This window comes from Anser anser, assembly GCF_964211835.1.
Source record: "Anser anser genome assembly, chromosome: 2".
Taxonomy (NCBI): Eukaryota; Metazoa; Chordata; class Aves; order Anseriformes; family Anatidae; genus Anser; species Anser anser.
This window is the reverse complement of record NC_139721.1, coordinates 4,883,240-4,902,413: the sequence shown is the minus strand read 5'-3', so window position 1 is coordinate 4,902,413 and position 19,174 is coordinate 4,883,240. Positions and strand designations below refer to the sequence as shown.

Sequence of the window (19,174 nt, the reverse complement as noted above, 5' to 3'; positions counted from 1 at the left end):
CATTTAAAACATAAGTGATACGTAAAATGGAAGTAAACAGACCATAGGCTTTATGCTGGAGAGCACTATCAATTACTTAGATGAAGAAAAGTGGAGTAGGTGTGTGCTGATTATTATTAATAATAATTAGAATCTGGTCGAAAACAAATACTTTTATATATGAAAATTTAAGTATTGAAATATATATCATAAATCTATGCCATTTTTATTGCATCATTCAAAATAAAGGTCACACACCTGCTGTTTTTCCTGTAGGTAAATCTTCTGCTTGCAGGAAACAGAAGATCAAAATTTAACAATGTGAGGTTGCCTTCAAGGCTCTAATTTCAACACTTGATATCCTAAAAGCTTCAAAAAGATCAAAGGTTTATCTGAAATAAGAGACTGTTGGACCTTGCTTGTCTTTTCCAAGGTATTTTCTCTTAAACAAAGGAAATTGAACAAAATAAGCCATTTCTCAGATATCAGAGTGCATGAAAAAGGCTAGGAGGAGCTCTGAAAGTCTCAGATCACCAAATGAAGGCAGGGCAGGTAGGAAGTGATGGGGAGGGCTGAAGGACAGATGGAAGAACTGAGGTAAATGGATGAGCCGCGGGAGCAGTGCCCGGACAGAGCTAGAGCGGAGGCGGTACGATGTGGCAAGGGGGGCCTGCGAGTGGTGCCAATTAAAAGAGATGAACTCCTGGAGAAAGAATCAGTCATTCATTTAGAAAGCCTGCCCGTGAAGTGAGCATACTCTGAGCTAGGAATGAAACCATGTCTGTGGTTAATAGAATACACCATAAATCTTATTAAGCAGGAAGTCTGAAGAGGCTTTTCTCTCGTTTTGTACCTAAGAGTCTGAAAATCATTGTGTTATTAGATTAGCTTACAGAAAGGTAGTCATTCAATATCCCAACCTTATCCATGGGGAAAAAAATTGTTGAAGAAGATGATTTATAAAAACCACCAAAGCCAAGGCCTATAATTGGAGAAAAGGGATAGTTTAGCCTAGTGTTGGGCTAACAGATGTTAGCCCAGGGAACTCAGACACTGAGTTCAATGGGGATTATAAAGCTTAAGAAAAAGCAGTACCAGCCAGCCATAGCTCAATTCCTTCCAGCGCAGAGACAAGAAGTGGTTTCAAGTGCTGGCTGCAATTGTTCATACTCGCCATAGACTTCCAGCCTGCCCTTAATCACTCAGAGTAGAGGAGTAAATGCTCATACCTAAAATCAGTTCTCACTCCTTGGTCCAAGTGGGACTGAGCTGCTGCGTGAAAAGAAATGAATCAAGAAGGCAGTTCACAGTTTCAAGATTTAATGACTTTGCTATAGTCAAGGACCTGGGAGAGCCAGGCTTCATTCCCTGCTCTGCCACAGTACTCTTGCACACCTTGAGACACACCATGAATTGTCTCCCCTTGCTTCTCAGCCGCACAGCAGAGATAAAAGTCCCTCCCTGATTTAGGAGAGCACTGCCAGCCAAAAATTTGGGGCTGTTCAGACATAACCACGCTCTAAAAAGTCGAATCTTAAAAGTGTAAATTCAGTTTGTATTTAAAACAATGCTTAAATACATGCTAAATGTAGAGATTGATTAAATCACTACGAAACAATAAAAATCTAGGGGCACTTTGATTTCAGTACATTCTCATGAACTGTCCTAAATACAGATAAACATCTTACAGCCAAACATGCTCATTAATTCCTGAAGATGCTCAATTATTAAAGGAAAAATTGGCTGAAAGGAGTCCAGGAAATATAAGTTGAACTTCCAAACTAATCTGATTTACTTAGCACAAAAGAAACAAGAACTTAAGAGAGGGTAAAAATAACCGAAATGATTTCATACGGTTTTGGTACCAAAATTCGTATTGTTCTCTAAACTATAAATCATTTTCCCACCTAAGTGTAACGCAAGCTATCTCAGTATTTCATACCTAAAGCAAACCAAGTGTAATCTCAACTCTTCTGTGACTCACTTGGATGAAACAGAAAAAAAAAAGAAAAAAAAAGATCACAAATTACATTCTGTAAACCATCAATATATCATAACCAATCTGCTTTTTTTCAATTGCTGAAGGATAGCCCCAGCAACCGGAGATCAAAACGGAGGGACAGTTAAATATTTTTATATCTGCTCTTCACCGTTGAAATTTAATCTCGTACGCTACATGCCAGCCGTGAAGGTATTAGAGTGCTTTTGTGTCCTTCACTTTTTAATCACATGCCTGTTGGACTTTTAACCTTCTGTAGTCAAAAACAAACATGGAATTTATCTTAGCAATGTTTTGGGGCTTTCATTTTTTTTTTTTTCATTTTGGCTATTTCATATATATATCTGCAAGCAATCTTTGCCAGAGTGTTTGTCTGATAGTCCTGATATCTTAACAGTTGTTATATTCTTTTCAATGTAAGACTTTGCATTTGGTTAGCAGTAGCTAGAGCAGGTTAGCTCTCTGTAGAATCACACATACACAAGACGGGAAAAAAACACGTTTCATCAATGATAAGCCAGCAAAGAAACCTTAGGCACAGTGTCAGGCTGCTTGAGGCTGGGAGAAGGGTTCATAGATTTTTAACTCACTCTCACAACATAAACACTGCCCCGTATCCTACATGCAGGCAGTACCTGCTAGCAGAGCCACATAACCTTTTATGATACAACATTTTTAATTAACTACAAAAGGCGCCAGTTCAAATGCAGGATGTAATATTTGGGATCAGTCTCAGTGGGGTTTTCTCTTGAAGGCATTGGTACAGCCACTGTTAAAATCAGAGGAGACCATCACCTTGTGATGCTATACGGATGGCATTTGCTCAGCAAGCTCCTGTAGTGTCAGAATATGGAGCAGTGCCATGGTTTGGGTATTTGAATATAAAACATCTTTCTCTGAATACATAAAGAATAGAAAAAAGGCCGATCTGTAGTTCCCTTCTGGTAGCACCGCCCTTTCTAAACAAAAAATCATACATGCTAAGTTGAGAAGTAGTAATGAGTTTTTGTTGTCTCCAATTTCTCTTCAAGTTCCTCTTCTTTTTCATTACCCAGCCTTTGATGATATTATACTTACTGTGATTGATACAGCATAATAGGTTTCCTGCCAGCTCTGGTGAATTATCGGCACGCATGAAAAAATTCTCTGTACCATTAATGTCACAGACACTTGATTACAATTATTATGTTTTAAAGGAGGAATGATAAGCTGTTGGAGGAAGAATCCCTACATTGCATAACTTCATGTTGTGGAAAACATTGTGGGGGTGGGGAGTCTTTGATTTCTTTCTATATGTTCCAAGAGGCTGATTTTCCTCTACTGTGTCATTTTCAACGTTTAAGACCGGAGATTCTCCCATTATTAACAAAACTTCTGAATCATCTGACTGACTGAATAGTTCTGAATCCTCACAAGAGATTTTGTGACGATCCATCCAGTTTCTATTTCTAAATCACAAATGCTGCTTTTCTAAGAACATATCCCTGAAATAAAAATGACAATTATGAAACAAGTTTTAATATACTACCTTGGGATAAGTGGGAAGCCTTCCGGTACACCCTGAAGAGAAATATATCCCTGAATCAAGAAGGGGAATGCCTTGGTAATGGCAGCTATAGAGCATTTTCCCACATGAAACTATGAAATTACTAGTCTTCCTTCAGACATCATTCATGTCTTTGCAGTGCTTATGTTGCTGTTGCATTTCTTTATTTTGTTTATCCTCCTTGTAGAGAAACACGCAGACTGAAACTATTCAAGGTACCAGGTGAGAAGTTATTTTCTAAGATCAGTCTCAAAGGGAAGGAAAACTTGGAGGAAAAAAAAAAAAAAAAGTGCCCTGTTGTACAATTCACTGAGCGAAACCAAAATAAGAAAAACAACAAAATGTCATGACCTGCTCATTCATAGTACAAGTTTGTTTGTTTGTTTTTTTCTAGAGCACTGCTAAGGCACCTCTCACCATGGTATTGGAGTGCCAACCACCAAGCCATGCTGTCCACGTAAGAACAGGTGGACCCTACAGCACATCCCGCCCAGTTTTGGTTCACTGACCAATGCTGACCATTTGCCTAGTCTCACTGACCTCCAGATTTCCCAATAAACTTTTGCAGCTTCACAACGTGATGTAGAGAAACACTGCCGTGTACAGATGCAATGGTCACTTCCAACCTCTGTTCCCTTTCTGTCCCCAGTTGTTCTTGGTTTTGCATGCTTTCCTTCAAACGCATTGCCTAACATCCAACCCCAAGCTGCTCAGAGATGGACGTCAACCTATTCTCCTGGAATTCACTTAGAGCCATAAAATTCTTCAAAGTTGGAGAAAAATATCCTAGCATTGATGGCAAGTAGCTCTGCACCATGGCCAATTGGCCCATTAGTGCATCCCACACCAAACTGTGTGGCATGTCAACAAGACTTCTCTCTCCCACAATTTTATTTCTATGACTACCAAGCCTGCAGTTAACCCTTTCAGTTGCCTGCTCGAAGTGATTATTTAGCACTCATTTTCACTTCCTTAATAATAAGTCAACTGCATTGGCTGCATGAAATCAATTTTGGAGACAAATTGATTCACTCAGCTACACAATTGATTAATTCCAACCAGAAGGCGATCGCTGTTGCCATGCAAGTCAGCAGGAACCTCAAATTCACTCGTTCTCCACTCCTCTCTTTTTCACAAGCTCAAGCAGAAGGGAAGTACGCTGTTTTTTGTCAAGATGACTTTGGGAGGGATAAAAGCAATTAGAAGACCTACACAGCATCTCCACAGCACAAATAAACAGGACAATCCCATGCATTGCTCTGGGAAGTGAAAATATTTAACATCCAAGCCTCTCTTCAGGACCAAATCTGTGGTGTGTGCATTACAAAAGGGAAAAGGATGCTTGTAGACAAGGTCTCGGCAATGTCAGAGGAGTGGAAAGAAAGCAGGATGACTGTCAGGCATGTCCATTCCTCCTTTATGTGCTTTCCCACACTTACACACACAATTAGTCACAGGTAAGGATGCCCAGGAGCCCTTGTCAGTCTCACGTCGGGTGGTTTTCAACATAAAGTCAACATCTGAAGAAATGAAAGAGAACCAAGGACACCACAAGCAAAACATGTCATGCTATGTAAAGCTTATTAGGGAGTTGAAAAATAAATGCAGCATGCCAGGTAATGGTTTTGCTGAGCTTTTTTACAGATGACCTCCACAGTTCCTGCCTGTAAAGGAGTTTGAAGGAGTGAAATAATAAGAATTATTATGAAGCCATGGCATGCTCCATGTTAGTACTTTGAGTCATTGAACAATTAGGGCCTGTGAAAGGTTTGAATGTCCATCACGATTCAAAGTCACAGAAGAAGCCTTAATTTTTACATTTCCTAACTCCTTGAGGATTTGACTCCGCAATTCAGTCTTAACTTTCCTAACTTATGATTCTTTCAGAAATGATAGGGCCACACACCGAATCTAGCAGCAAAATGGCTTCTGGGTGTCTCATCACCAACATGTTTTCTTGTTTCTTATATTCCATGTCTGGAATATAAGAAACTGAAACACTCCTTCCATCTGCAGAAAGGGACGTGGTCACATTACAGCTGAGGATCCACTACAAAGAATAAAGACTTCTTAGCTATGCTTAAGTGAAATATGGTTTTAGACTGCTTTGGTACATTTAATGACTAAGAAAAACTACCAAAGAGAGTTCCTGAGTACTAATGCAATTTAGTAGACTAATACTCACTTTTACTTTAAAAGAAAGCCATTGAATTATGTCAGAATAAAAGATGTTGAAGAGATATTTATAATTTATGTACACAAACAACTGCACAAACACGTTAAAGCAAGACTGCAACCAGAGGAAGTAGTGTTTGGGTTTCTTTTCAGACAAAATATATCGTATGTGCTTGACGTACAAAGAGAGAGACTTTTGGTGGTGGTGGGAACAGAAGACAAGGATGCCTATTGACTACGGTCATTAGTATTCTGTGACAGCCTCTCTCAAAGCTCTGACACGTCTAAGATGGGAGCCCATACTTTCTAATACTTCATTCACCTCTCAGACTTGTAGTGATATAAGTCTTTCTTAACTGCTTTCTAATTAAACCAGGATGCTATTTTTCCTACTTTTGCTCTGATTTAAATATTTGGTTAAATACTTTTCAATTAAGCCAGGATATTATTCATGTGAGAAGCTTGATACTTCATTAATCAAGTAAAGCAGAAAGCTGCTTTTCTTTCCTATGAAGCAGTCTCAGATCATAAGATTTAAAAAATTATAACTTAAAATCTGAAAATCTGAGGTTTCTCCCCTCCATTGACCTTAATGAATAAAACCTGAGTATGAATTTTAAAATTCGGTGTCTGGAGAGAAGTCATCTTTTTTCTTTGGAATACTCACTCTTTTTTTTTTTTCATGGAAAAGCTCTAAGTATTTCTAAAACATTGATGTATTAATTTTCCAGCAATCAAGCCACACTGAAAATAGCAATGAAAATTGACATTTGACAACAGTATCAACATAACATTATTTAGTGCTGACATTAAGCAAGTAGTATCTTTTGCTGCCACTGCACGGCCTTATCTTGTACCTATCAAGAACTTTTCAGGTTCCCTACGCAGTCGAAATGCTGATCAAGTCAAACATCCTGATTTAATGTTTGCTTTGATTTCAGTACCTATAAGCTCCACGTTTGGATATTAGCACTGAGCTTCAAAGTACTACATGGTGTCAAATGAGAGGAGGACAGAGGCCACGAGTCCAGTATCATAAAAATGAAGGATCAGCTAGCAAGGGTCTAAAATTGAGCTCATTTGCACCCAAGTTAAAGATAAAACCCAGAGGCTGAGAGATGAATGTTAGCCTACACAGACACGTTTGGACTTGGCACTTGCAAGATTAAATAAAAAGGTAATGAAATAACTTTTTTCCCCTGCACAGACTAAGTCAGCCTCTACTCTGACTTCCACTATTATGCTACATTAATAAGCAATGCAATACTTTTTCACCATTTTGAAGACTGCAGGAGTCTGCTGGTAAATTTTTCATTTTCTAGAAGGCAACACTGAGAAAGGGATGGCAAGGAACGCGCTCTAGACCACAAAATAAGACAGAAGCAACTATTAAAGTAATTGCATCATCCTCGGGATGTTAGAGCATGTTAATGCTTTCCAATGAAAATTCGAAGTCTCAGCCCAAATGAAACACAAAAATACAGTGCACAGCCCTCGCTGCTAGACAAACAGCACAAATAATATTCTGCTTCGGTATGGCAGAAACTGCTGAAAATCCAGAGTGGCCAGCGATGCCTTTCCAGTTAAACATCACATTTCTGCAGACTTTCTCTGGAGACAACAGCAGGAATCTTCAGTACAGTGAGCAATTAGCACCCCTGCTATAGTCACTCACTGATAAAACCTGGCCCGGCACAGCTCTTTCGTGCTGTAAAAGAAATTCCTGCAGTTGGACAGGTCTGTCTGCTCCTGCAGCCAAATATTTGGCCTTCTTGACTGTCAAACTCTATACCTCACTCTGGGGAAAGCCAGGGCTATCTAGCAGCTCCTGCAAGGATCTCCATTTATTTTATGACTAATTTCCGTGTTCCCCATGAAGAAGGAACACCATGCTTTTAGTCGTAACTGTTTGCTTGCTGATCTTAAAATGCTCTCAAAGTGTGGGTGGAAGAGAAGTCCTGTAAAGAACCAGAGTAAAACTCATCCTGTATCAGAGGAATTATCAGGGAGGAAGATCCTGCACTTGGTCTAAGCACCTTTTTTTCTTTAATCGGCGTTCACGTAGAGAAAACAGTCATACACTGAAGACAAGCATGTCTAAATATTTCAGGTAATCTGACATATAAAGTACTACCAGTGTTTCTTCAGTAGGCTTCAAATAAAATAGGCAGCCTGAAGCCACAGACATGTTAATTAAGGTACTTAATGAAGACTGAAGAAGGGAAAATGCTACCACGTGCCTCCCACTGACACGGAGTAGACCACTGCTCTGCCACTAGAAAGGAGGAAATAAAATCTCAGTATTGCCCAGTGGATGAATCTAATGCTCTGGCTGAGGGTGCGATAAAGGATGAGTCGTATTTTGGGGAAACGTGGAGAAGGCAGGCAAAATCCATCCCGAACCGAGAAAATGAGGTGCTACCTTAACACCTAAGAGAAATAGGGAAAACCTTTGAAAAGCTCTCTGACCTTTGGCAGGGAAGGTGAGAGCCCTAGGACATCCTGTAGCAGTGGATAAACATAAATATCTACATTTATTAAGATGAGAAACTCAAGTCCAACTCATTAAACTGGTTTGCCTCAGGCCATTCAAAAGTTTCACAACATTTGGAAATCCATGCAAAGACCTCTGCCAAAAACCAACCTCTGCATGAAAAACTGCTCCTTTGGGTCTCAGCCTTGGTCCCCAAATGGAAGATCAATGTAGGAACAAGAAGGTTTTCTGCTCCTTACCCAGCTCCCCACGTACCCACCAGGACAACTCTACATGTGAAATGACCGATGTCTATGTCTTGCTTTATGGTTTTTATAGTTAATCTGCACTCCACTGATCATGTCACTTCCATTTCTTTAGGAAAGAACAATGCAAGGAGTTTAAAATTCTGATGCCACCATTGTATCACTTTCAGTTAGATTAAGACTTTATCCAGGATGTAATTCCCAAATATTATATTCAGAAGAACCTTACGTTGGAATATGGGAGGTCACGCATGGTCTTCTTAATAACTACGGAATAAAACACATCAAATACAAAACCAAGTACAGAAAAAGTTCTCTTTTTGCCAGATTCATTGTCACCTTTCAGAGATATAAATACAGAGGGAAGGGCATTTTCTCCAAAAGAAGCAAAGAATAAGGGTTTTTTTTATTTTGCATAGAACTCAAAATTACAAATTGGTGGCTCATTTTTGAACTGTGCAGTCATGACATCCTTTCCTTTCCTGATATTTTCAGAATACATTAGCTCAGCAGTATCTGTAGTTTACAGTAGCAATTAGCATCCTGGGGAGTCAGCCGCAAATAACAAATTCATAAACAAAATAGAATTAATCAAGTGTAAAATTAAAAATAAGGTGGAGCTTGCATAATCTTAGAATGTCAGAACAGCTAAGAGAAGCCCTTGCTCCAGGCAAGGATTAGTCTGTCAAAATAATGGTCAAATATTTAAGCACGCTTTTTTTCCTTAATGGTTTAAAAAATTAATGAAATTTAATTATATATTTAAATAATAGCAATATTATGGCCTGTCTAGCAATTAAATTGGAACCATAATCACCTCACTGAACTTCAAGACGTCCTTGCAAGGTCTCCATTTCAGTAAGACACGGTACGAGAGAGACACGCTTAGCCAGAAATGTGCAGGTAGACAAAATAGTGGACAACAGCATATGTTTTCTGTGAACAAAATCCCAAAGTCAAGACGTGGTAGGAAGGTCTTCTGAGATTACACTATGTTATATTGGTTGGTTGTTTTTTTGAGAAGCATCCCCATACTTTAGGTAACTAAGTACTTTAATGAGCATATATGTATGTATGGAGAAAACCATTCAGAAGAAGTCTACTGGGTCCAGGAAGTCTACTGGGAGACTTGCTGTGGTAATTTACCCAGGAAGTGCTGAAATATTGACAAAAAAAGAAACTTATATTAAAAAATAAAAATGAAACCAAAACACACCAAAGACAGATCAGACAGAATCATCAAAGCTTGTCAGAAAGGCAGGTAACATTGTCTGTCCTGGAAACAACTGTACTCAAGCAGCCCTTGCAAACTTATAGGAAAACTCACAAATGCCAAGTTACTCATGTCCTCAATCAGCAGCAAGATGAAAATGTTATTGAAGTCCTATGATTTGCTTTGCATTTCTATTCTAAATAGTTTCCCTTTAGAACATGCTATTGAAAGGAAGCGAAGAGTTCTGAACCATTATTTTCCATACATCTGTGAGAAAAACCCTTTTTACCTCAGGCTGGTCAAGAACCACGGTATTACAGAATGGCAAAGCCCTGTTGGATTACCAGTCTCATACCTGAAAGCACTCCAAACAATTCCACAATAGCAGATTTAATGGATACAGCCTTAAGAGAGAAAAATCAAAGCAGAGTTTGTAATTTTTTTTTTCCCCATTGAACACTAAAACACTCGCTAATTAGAGTCATAACACTCCTCCTGGCTAGGTAACAATTATCACTGCCATTTTACAGGTGGCAATTCCCAACTGCTAATTGGGAAGATTCTCTCACTTATTAGAAGTGAAAGGATCTCTATCAGGTCGCACCACGACTCAAAAGGACAGACACCACTGGAAAGTGAAGTGTCTCGATCCATTGGGTGGCAAGAGATGGTGCAATTAGTTATGCATTTACTCTGATCAAAGACAATTTTCTAACAGACTGCCCTGCTATAGCTCGATGTGCCTCTATCTTTCATCTTTGTACCATAGCAAAATTGCAGTGAAAAGAAACAATTTTTCACAAAGCCAGCCCTAAACACAACAGCACAGAAGCTATTTTTTGCAGCTAGTGCTCAATGCTTCGCGCCGCCTCTTTATTCTTAAGGCAAAGGGTCTGTATTTCATCAACTGCAAGCTGGGAAGTGGATCCATGCACGAAATGAAGAGAGCTCTTGCCTTAACATACAGCAACGCAGATGAGTCATTTTAAGGTCTAATCAATGGTAACAACAACCTGATAGCCGAGTCCTGAAAACTGACGAGATATTTCCAAAGGGCTTTCATAAATTTTCATAAGGGGCCTTTCTGCCATTTAAACTAATACATACCAAGGGATCAATATTACAGGAGTTTCTATATTTGACGAGGAAGGTATAAAAACTTGCTTCTGGATTTCTCTTTGACCTATTTATATTCTCTTGGTTGCTACTGTCCTTCAGCAATGCAGAGCAACTAAATAAAGAAGCTCTAATTTATCTACATATTTGACATATGTCATTATTTGCCCAATTTTATGCAAAGTAGGTGTCTTCATAAGTGTTTTTATAGAATATATTTATAAGCTAAAACAGAACTGATGGAGAGCTATAAATCCATGTCAGTCAGGAAGAGGTATTTTAATTTCCCAGAGATTTGGACTGACCAGGCCTGGCTTGCCAGGAAAACTCAGTGCTGAGCAGGTGCTTTATTTCTTGGCTACAAAAATACCTCATCTTTCTTCTCCTCACATTTCTTTTAGCCTTTGTTCTCAATCTGCAAAATCTTCAGAAAGCAAACTTGTGCTGATGGTCAAATTGCAAGCCACAAAGATTCAGGAATATGCCGTCACTGGATACAGCATAAAATCTCGTGTTAAAACAACAACCTTTCACCACAGACCGCTCCACTCGGCGTGTGGTTTGCACGCCATTCGGGACAGGATCCTAAAAACCATCTGGAGCATCTCAGCAGCGGCAGGGAGCTCACCAGTGCAAGGCACAGATTCAGCCTTTCAGTTCGAGTGCCCCTGCTTCAGCCTGTCATCTTCTGGCCAAGACTCTGATACTCCGATAAACAAGGAGACAGATTATAAGCTAATTTGATATATTGTAGTGATGGGAATGGCATACTTGACAACACATTTGTTCTCTTTTGCCTATGTCTCCTAATTTTTCTACCTTCCCCCTATCGTATGTTTTTTTTTTCTATTTATTCTCCTCCGTATGTTTCTATATAATAGAGAAAGTACAAATAAAATAAGAAGTACAAAAGAGAAAAGAGACATCTCTCTATAATTCTAAATTTTGTTGTGCGATGCTTTCATTCTGGTAAGCATTTGGGGAAACAGATTTTACGAACAGGTTCCATTAACAATAATGGGACAAGTTTCAAAAGTAATACAAGCTGGTGTACTTCAGAAGTGCAAAGGCTTCAATTACAGGCTTCAGGCGTTTTTTCTTTGCTCTGCAATAACTAAAACCACTGATCTAAAGAATAAAATCCACAGCCTTCCAGCTTGCTTCCTCGTGTAACATAGTGGCCTTTGCCTACTTCCAAAGCGACGAGTGCCTACACCGTAAATCTCTGCCCAGGCATACTGATGACAGTGTCACAGGGAACAAATACACCATACTGCTTCCTAAGCACTCTCAGTTCTTTTGTCTCTTACCCTGCTGGTTCATTACCTCTGTACTGTGTCCACTGAAGTCTTCAGAATAGGCAAAACTACCTAGGAGAAGTTAACCAACTTCAAAAAGCACTTTTCATTTGGTATACGGAACACAACAGGGGGTATGCCAACTCTGAGCACACCCCAGCTCAGTTAGTCATCTCAATGGTATTAAACAGTAGAGTGCCAGTCATAGGTTTTAGCTTGGTTCTCATTAGGGAATTATTTCGGACCCCACGAATGTCTCATGAAGGACTAGGTAGGCATCTGTAAGCATGGGGGTTCCTCAAGCCAAAGGAAAAGGCATCCCAGGGGTGATCACACATCTGGGATCCCCTGGAGATGCTGCAAGCTTCTCAGTGTACCACTTACAAAAAAATGTACAATACAACCCCAAATTATTATAATGTCATAGGCTTTCTTTTAAACATGATGTCTGTAGAAGTTCTCTCCAATACATGATCCAAGAGTAGAATGGTACTGATAGAGTTTTTAGCTAATAGAATTAAAGACGCCATTCTAATCCCAGTTTGAAGTTATGGGGTATTAAGACATCGTGTTTTGATCCGGGACCAAGCATCTGACTTCCAGTGGATTGACCCCGTTAGGGAGCTGAGCAAGAGGAGCTTGAAGGCTGCCCCCTGAAAACTGCCTGATGAACCCTCACCAGCCCTGGGACTACAAAAACACCCGTCTTACAAAATACTCATCAAAATGCCATAAATGGTGTGAATTTTCCCATAATTAGGGATAGGGGTGAAAGGTTCTCGTTATTTAAAATCTATTTGCACAAGGAAGTGGAAACAACTTCTGCTGGGTCAAAACAAGCCAACCTATTGCAAATGAAGCACGTACTTCAAACGCTTCTCTGTGTCAGACAGCCAGGCCAACTTCAGCATTTTACTTTTTTGCTTTTCCTTCAGAATTGCTCAGAAATTGGATCCTGCCCTCAAAATCCTGCCCTCAAAACCCATCGCACCTGGCCCATCTGTCTCCACAGCGTGCAGATTTACTGCTTGGTGTTCACCTACCTCTGCTTCGACTCGCCATGGCCCGCATTTTGTTTCCCTGTCCAATTAGACTGATGGCCTTTCTCATTTAAGAACTGGCAACCAGACTCTACTACATATACACTGGGTGCTACCAAACACTTTTCCTAACTTAGCTAGAGATTTATTTCTTTTCGATTATTCAGGGCATGCAAATTTAATGAATTTTGCAATAGCTGGTATACCATACCTCTGCTTTACAAACATACCTCTCCAATGCTCTTTTTTCCCCCCCTAGTGCTTCAAAGAACTTTGTGAAATTTCACGAATGAAATCAGAAAGTGCTGATTTGCTTTAATTGTTAGAACTTATTCAAGAACCCCCAATACATTCTGATTGTATCGAATGAGACCGGTAGAAGCATCTCAGCAACACGCATCACTGCTGTATCTCTCTCTTAGTAGGCATAGAGAAGTTTTTGACCATATACTACGGATGAAGTAGATACTGCTTTTGAAAAACAAAGGCTATGCATAGTCGGCTCAGTAAATTTCAGAATGGTAATCATTAAAAATAAAAATTAAGCTTCAGTTGCTTGGGCTGTAGACTCTGCTTCAAGAGTTTTTAAATGCATGGGTCTGATTTACACAAAATTTCTACATTTTTGCTTAAGGATGTTCCTGTATGATTGCCAAGTCTTTCTTTAAACTATTCTCTCCTCCTTTCTCTTCCACCCTTGTATTTGTCATTACTGCACTTACTTATTTTTAAAGGTTGTTTTTCTTCACAAGAACTAAATAGGAAAAAATCTGAAAGGTTGAACCACGGCAGATAATATAAATTTGGCAAACGATTTCCTTCCCTGTCCATATCTGCCAAAACTCAAAATACATCCCCTCTTTAAGACTTCACGTGCTACTGCTGATTTAGAAGAAGTGAAGTAATAATTTGTTCACTTGCATTTTAACAAACATGAGGAATGGGACATTGGCGTGCGTGCCTCCTTTTAGTAGCAATCACCAGTCATCTCGCCTGGCCAAACGTGCTTTTTCCTCCTTATGTGGAAACAAGGAGAAATCTCCTTGCTGGCCCCTTTTCTGCAGAGCAAAGCACTACAAATTCAGATGAATCCTGTAACTTCCAAGCGTTTTGTCAATTTTGAGCACCCTGCCAGTGATCAAACCCAAATGGTTTCCTACTAGAAATCTCAGCTGCTGCTGCTCTAAGTACCTACCCCAGTTCTGTGCTGCAGTGATGCGGTGCATTTATTATGACACACAACAAAACAAAATCCTAAAACAAGCCCCTCTCTGTGCTCCCCTAAGGTGGCACTTTAATGCAGGTAAAACAGGCTGACTAATCTCGGCTCAGTAGTTCAAATCAAAAAGCTTTCCTTGCCTGACTTTGCAAAGATTTCAACATGATTAGAAAGCATTTTGGTCAAAGAAAGCTGAAGTTTGAACAACAAAGGAGAAAAACACACAAGCATTAGCCACGGGGAAGCTTGTCCCACTTGTTGTCCCCTAATGCACTGACAGCCATCATGAGAGAAAATTATACAGATTAATAATTTCCCAATGGTAAGTGTTTTCACAGAATCAATTTTATATCATGAATCATTTTCTTTTAGAGCACTTGCTCTCTGTAGCACTTCAAGGATGTCTGAGACAGAGCAGGGATGGGTCAGGAGAGCAGGAGAGCTGGAAATGCCTTTGCTGCGACAGGACTAACAGGTTGCCTTCTAATTATTACGTTGTGGGCTAAAAGGACTATCGGTGACATTATTTTATACCAAGTCGCCGCTAAACTACTGAAAGTTTTACCCTGAAGCCTTTTTCTTTCACATGCAGTCACATTTTAGATAATACATGGTTAAAAATGTATATGCTTTCTCTTTTGCCACCAGCAAACTTTCTTTAGGGGAACTGCAAAATCTGCAGCAAGGAGCAGCTACCGTAACACCATGGGTAAATTGTTCAGACCTGAATTACACCTTAAAGACTCTGAAAGTCTTCAGGCTCTTGGTGTTGTATATAACCTGAGCTGCAAGATTCATTTGCTTTTGCTTAATAATAAGAACTTTTCTGTCTACCTTTTTGCTCAAGAGCAGATGATCAACTTTTACTCAAAGTTCGGAAAACGTATGTTAGTCTTCAGGCAGAAATAAAGAAGGGAAAAAAAACTCCCCTTGGAGGAAAAAATCGGAAAGGTTTAATACTGCAGTCAAGGAATTCGGATGGAAACATTCATGCAAGCTTAAATGTGAAGATTTTTGTAACGCTTTTTGTAATCAGTGTGGATGTATTTAGGTAAAATCTAATTTTCCAGGGAAATCATAAATGCCTCATTTTCATGAGAAGCCTGAGGGAAGCTATATGTACTAGAGATAACAGAGATTACATCAGGCAGAGAAGGCAGTATCACTGGATATAAATAACACGAGGAAGTACAGATGCAATTCCATCAAACACCACCTCCCTAGACTACAGAAAAGACTCACCTCACGCTCTAGGTACGTTGAGCATCTCTCTGGTACGTACAGAAGGCTCTCATTACAGCAGGATTCAAAACTGTCCCGACTGACATGCTTTAAGACGTGGCTCTCACCTGAAAGGAGGTGATGTGCTTTCCCTGGCCGGGCTTGAACAGTCCCAAAAACTGCTTTGCAAAATAGGACCTCGTGCCGGTAGGATATAAAGTGCTTTACAGCACAACTTGGTAACTACACTTTATAGCTTGGTCCACCTCCGGAGCTAGCTACGAGGCTGAATGCTTTAGTGCTTGGCTAGGAAGAACATGAGTACCCGCAGCTTTTCCTAATGTGGTTTTATTTCTCTCAAGGGAGGACCGAAAAAAACATTCACGGTAACTGAAGGGCCATTGCCAAATGCTGTTCAGTCCAAAGTTTACACAAATTACAAGAGAAATCTAAATATTTTCGTGTTTTATGAATTCTAAAATGAACGGTCATCAACTGAGTGCAAATATGGACATTTTACCATCATTAACAGGGACATTCTCCATTATTTCAAATAAAATATTGATAATTTCCTCACTCTTTCCTTTCATGGGTATTTTCTAGCCCAGCTGCTTTTAAAAAGCATTCTTTCTGCTTTTTCAGAACCTCTGTGATTACCATTGAAACTTTTAGCTATAACTTGAATTAAAGACATGGAGGAATAGGAGAGTTACAAGTACCATCCCAGGTCCTGTCAAACATACCTTGAAAATAAGAGAGCCTCCCCAAAACTACCAGTTGAGGAAGTGGTAGAAATCCAGTTGTTGGATCTTAGGAGCACATTAAAAATAAATACTGAGAAAGAAGTCCACTCTCCACAGAGGGGTTGGACTCTTTTGCTTCAAAGTCTCAAAATTTCAGTTGTCAAAAATTAATAGTTCTCCAAATATAATTACCAACCTTAATATCCACTCTCTATCCGCACAAATTTGGGATTTCCATTACTCTCCCAGTCTCCACAAGACTGTCAGCCTCTTGCCGAGGGGGTGACCTGAAGCAGACCTCTGCCAGGTGCTGCCTACAGCAGCCTCCACACTTTGTACATGCACAAGCACAAGGGCTAGGGCACGCACTCGGTGAGTGAATCTGCATTAATCCCATGTGCCACCGAATATTCTTTAACATAAGACAGGCTTACTTCTACCTCCATAACATTTTTGAGGCCATAACTTTTTTTATTGTTCTTTTGAGGAACATACAAGCTGGATCAACACTTTTTGTCTTTTTTTTTATGGTTCTGTCTAGGCAAGTGTTAATAAAAATCATCTTCAGTTACGATTCAAATAGAATTTTTCCTCTTGAAAAATTAGTTTCTCAGACGAAGCCTCCCTAGCCTTACTGTCTGATACGTCTGGCTTTTCCCACCTTTCTGCCTCCCCCAGCAGATGTTCAACAGGCTTGGTGCAAACACAAATGGAATAATGTCACCTCCTGGTCCCTCAGGAGAACGTTTCTGTTGAGATGGTCGAGGTGGACTCTCCAAGGAGCCATAGACAAGCCTGCAGGTCTGGCTGCACACCACCTGCCCTCTCCCCAGCCTTCTCAGGACACGTGAGGAGGCGCCCGGCCTCCACCGCTGCCGACACGAGGCTTTGCTCATTCCCAAGGATAAGGTCTGAAACGTCAACCTACCAAGTGGCAATGTACTGTGGTATTGCTCCAGAGTATTTAGAAAGGAAGATGAGATGGAAGACTAGGACCAATGTTTGGGGTTGAGGACAGACTGTCATTACGCTGCCATCAGCAGACACAGCAACCAAAACGTGTAAGGGTGATAAAAGAGCTGGATTGTCTTTTAATTCTGGCCCTTGCAAGTATCTTGCAAGGATAGGGACATGGTTTAGTGGTGATATTGGTGGTAGGGAGGACGGTTGGACCAGATGATCTTGGAGGTCTTTCCCAACCTTAATGGTCCGATAATTCTATCTAACTGGAGACAAAGACGCACAGCCATGACAGTTTGTAGAAATGATTCCTAAACATTTCCAACCACAAATTCACTTCCCTGAACAAAAAGTCCACCTTCATTTACGCTGCCAGGCTCTTTCCTCAATTCTGAGAAACACCAGCCTGTATGGGACAACACAAGCCATCACACTCAGCTCACCTCCGTGGTGCTGTGCCACTGACGGGTTCCCACCAGGCCCGGGACAATTCCTCTGGGCTTGACCTCACCGGTTCTCCAGAGGTTAAGGAGCAGAAACATAGCTTAAATCAAATTCCCTAAACTGATGGATGTGCCCTGCCTCAGGGCAAAAATTATCAGCAGAAAGTGTGCGGGTGCATGGGAGGGCAGCACAAGTAGTCATTTGTGCCTTTCTTTCTCTCTCAAATCCTTTTAGTGAGCTTTGCCCTCCCCTCAACCTCCCACTTGCCATTTAAGTTAGTCTGCTGTGAGGGCTGTATAGTACACTTGAAAGTTAAAAGCTGATCATTAAAGTAATTAAAATAAGTCCAAGCGTACAGTGGCCTCTGCCTTTTCTGCAGCCATTCAATAACTGTGTTGGATTTCAAAAGGAAATTTAAAATTCCAAATGCAAATTTTACACAGATGAAAACAGCTGATGTTGATACCAATTATCTGACCGGTATTTTAGATGGACTAAAATCAAAAGGCAACTTCATCTAAATATTTTAAACTCATTTCTCCAAAGCACGAGTAAGGCCAATAGCTCAGCGAGATTTTATAAAAGATTCTCTTCCCCACCAAAGCAACAGATTTTATGGAAATGAATAAAGACGTGGCAGAGACGTACATTTTCATCTTTTGGGGAACAGGTGAGACTGTGGGAAGGTTACGAAGACTTTCTGTCTCTTGGCGAGCATTTGCTGAAATGCCTGCTCTCAGAAGCCCATTCTTCTTTGCCCAAAGTACCTGGGACAGCCTGGTCCTGCAGAAGGAACAGTGGGTGGCAAGGACCACGAGCCTGAGCTGGTAAGACAGATTTTTTTTTTGTTCCTGTTCTATTAGGCAGTCATCTACTGTCAAGCAGATCTGCTAATGAGAAGACAGAACAAACCAGAGGAGACAACAACCAAATTTTATGCAAGTTTATTGCCTAAATATTACTTTTGAGTTTTGTGCTAACAGACACTACAATAATGGGGCGTGTTTATTTACGGAGGGGAGACCGTGCTCAGTTCAGCTCTACAATAAACCGAGAGACATTGAAGTGATAAATCAGGAAGGCTTGGTAGAAACAAAAATTAAAAGTAAGCCCCACTAAATCTTAAAAATTGGATGGCTACATAAACAACTTGATGTATAGTTTCTATTGTTGTTTACAGATAATAGAGTTATCTATTTTCTCTAGCTATGAAGTGCTTTCTGTATTAAAGTACTACTGCCATCATAAAACACTTGTGAAAATTAACAGCCAACTTCTCTTCGGCACTGAATATTAATTTCTATATGAACATTTCTTGCCACGCAGCCTTCAAAACATCCTCTCCCCCAGGGTATTTCATTTCATGCAGAAAGCAATTTTGATGAACCTACCCGAATTAGTGAATGAAGAGCGTTCACTACCGAACTTCGCAAGCGCTGCATCCGACTGACTGAACTCCAGGAAAGCACTCACCGCTGCTGA

General features: G+C 40.1%; 1 protein-coding gene across 5 annotated transcripts in view; it reads right to left on the bottom strand.

Moving 5' to 3' along the window:
• The window catches only part of TRAPPC9 (trafficking protein particle complex subunit 9), a 464,677-nt gene that overhangs the window by 82,762 nt on the left and 362,741 nt on the right, over positions 1 to 19,174 (bottom strand). Inside the window, exon 23 of one of the 5 annotated variants that reach the window (XR_014580943.1) lies at positions 1 to 19,174. This exon is cut by the window's left edge and continues 33,923 nt beyond it. The exons of the other annotated variants lie outside the window; for them this stretch is intronic. The gene's annotated coding sequence lies outside the window, so the exon portion shown is untranslated. 5 annotated transcript variants of the gene reach the window in all.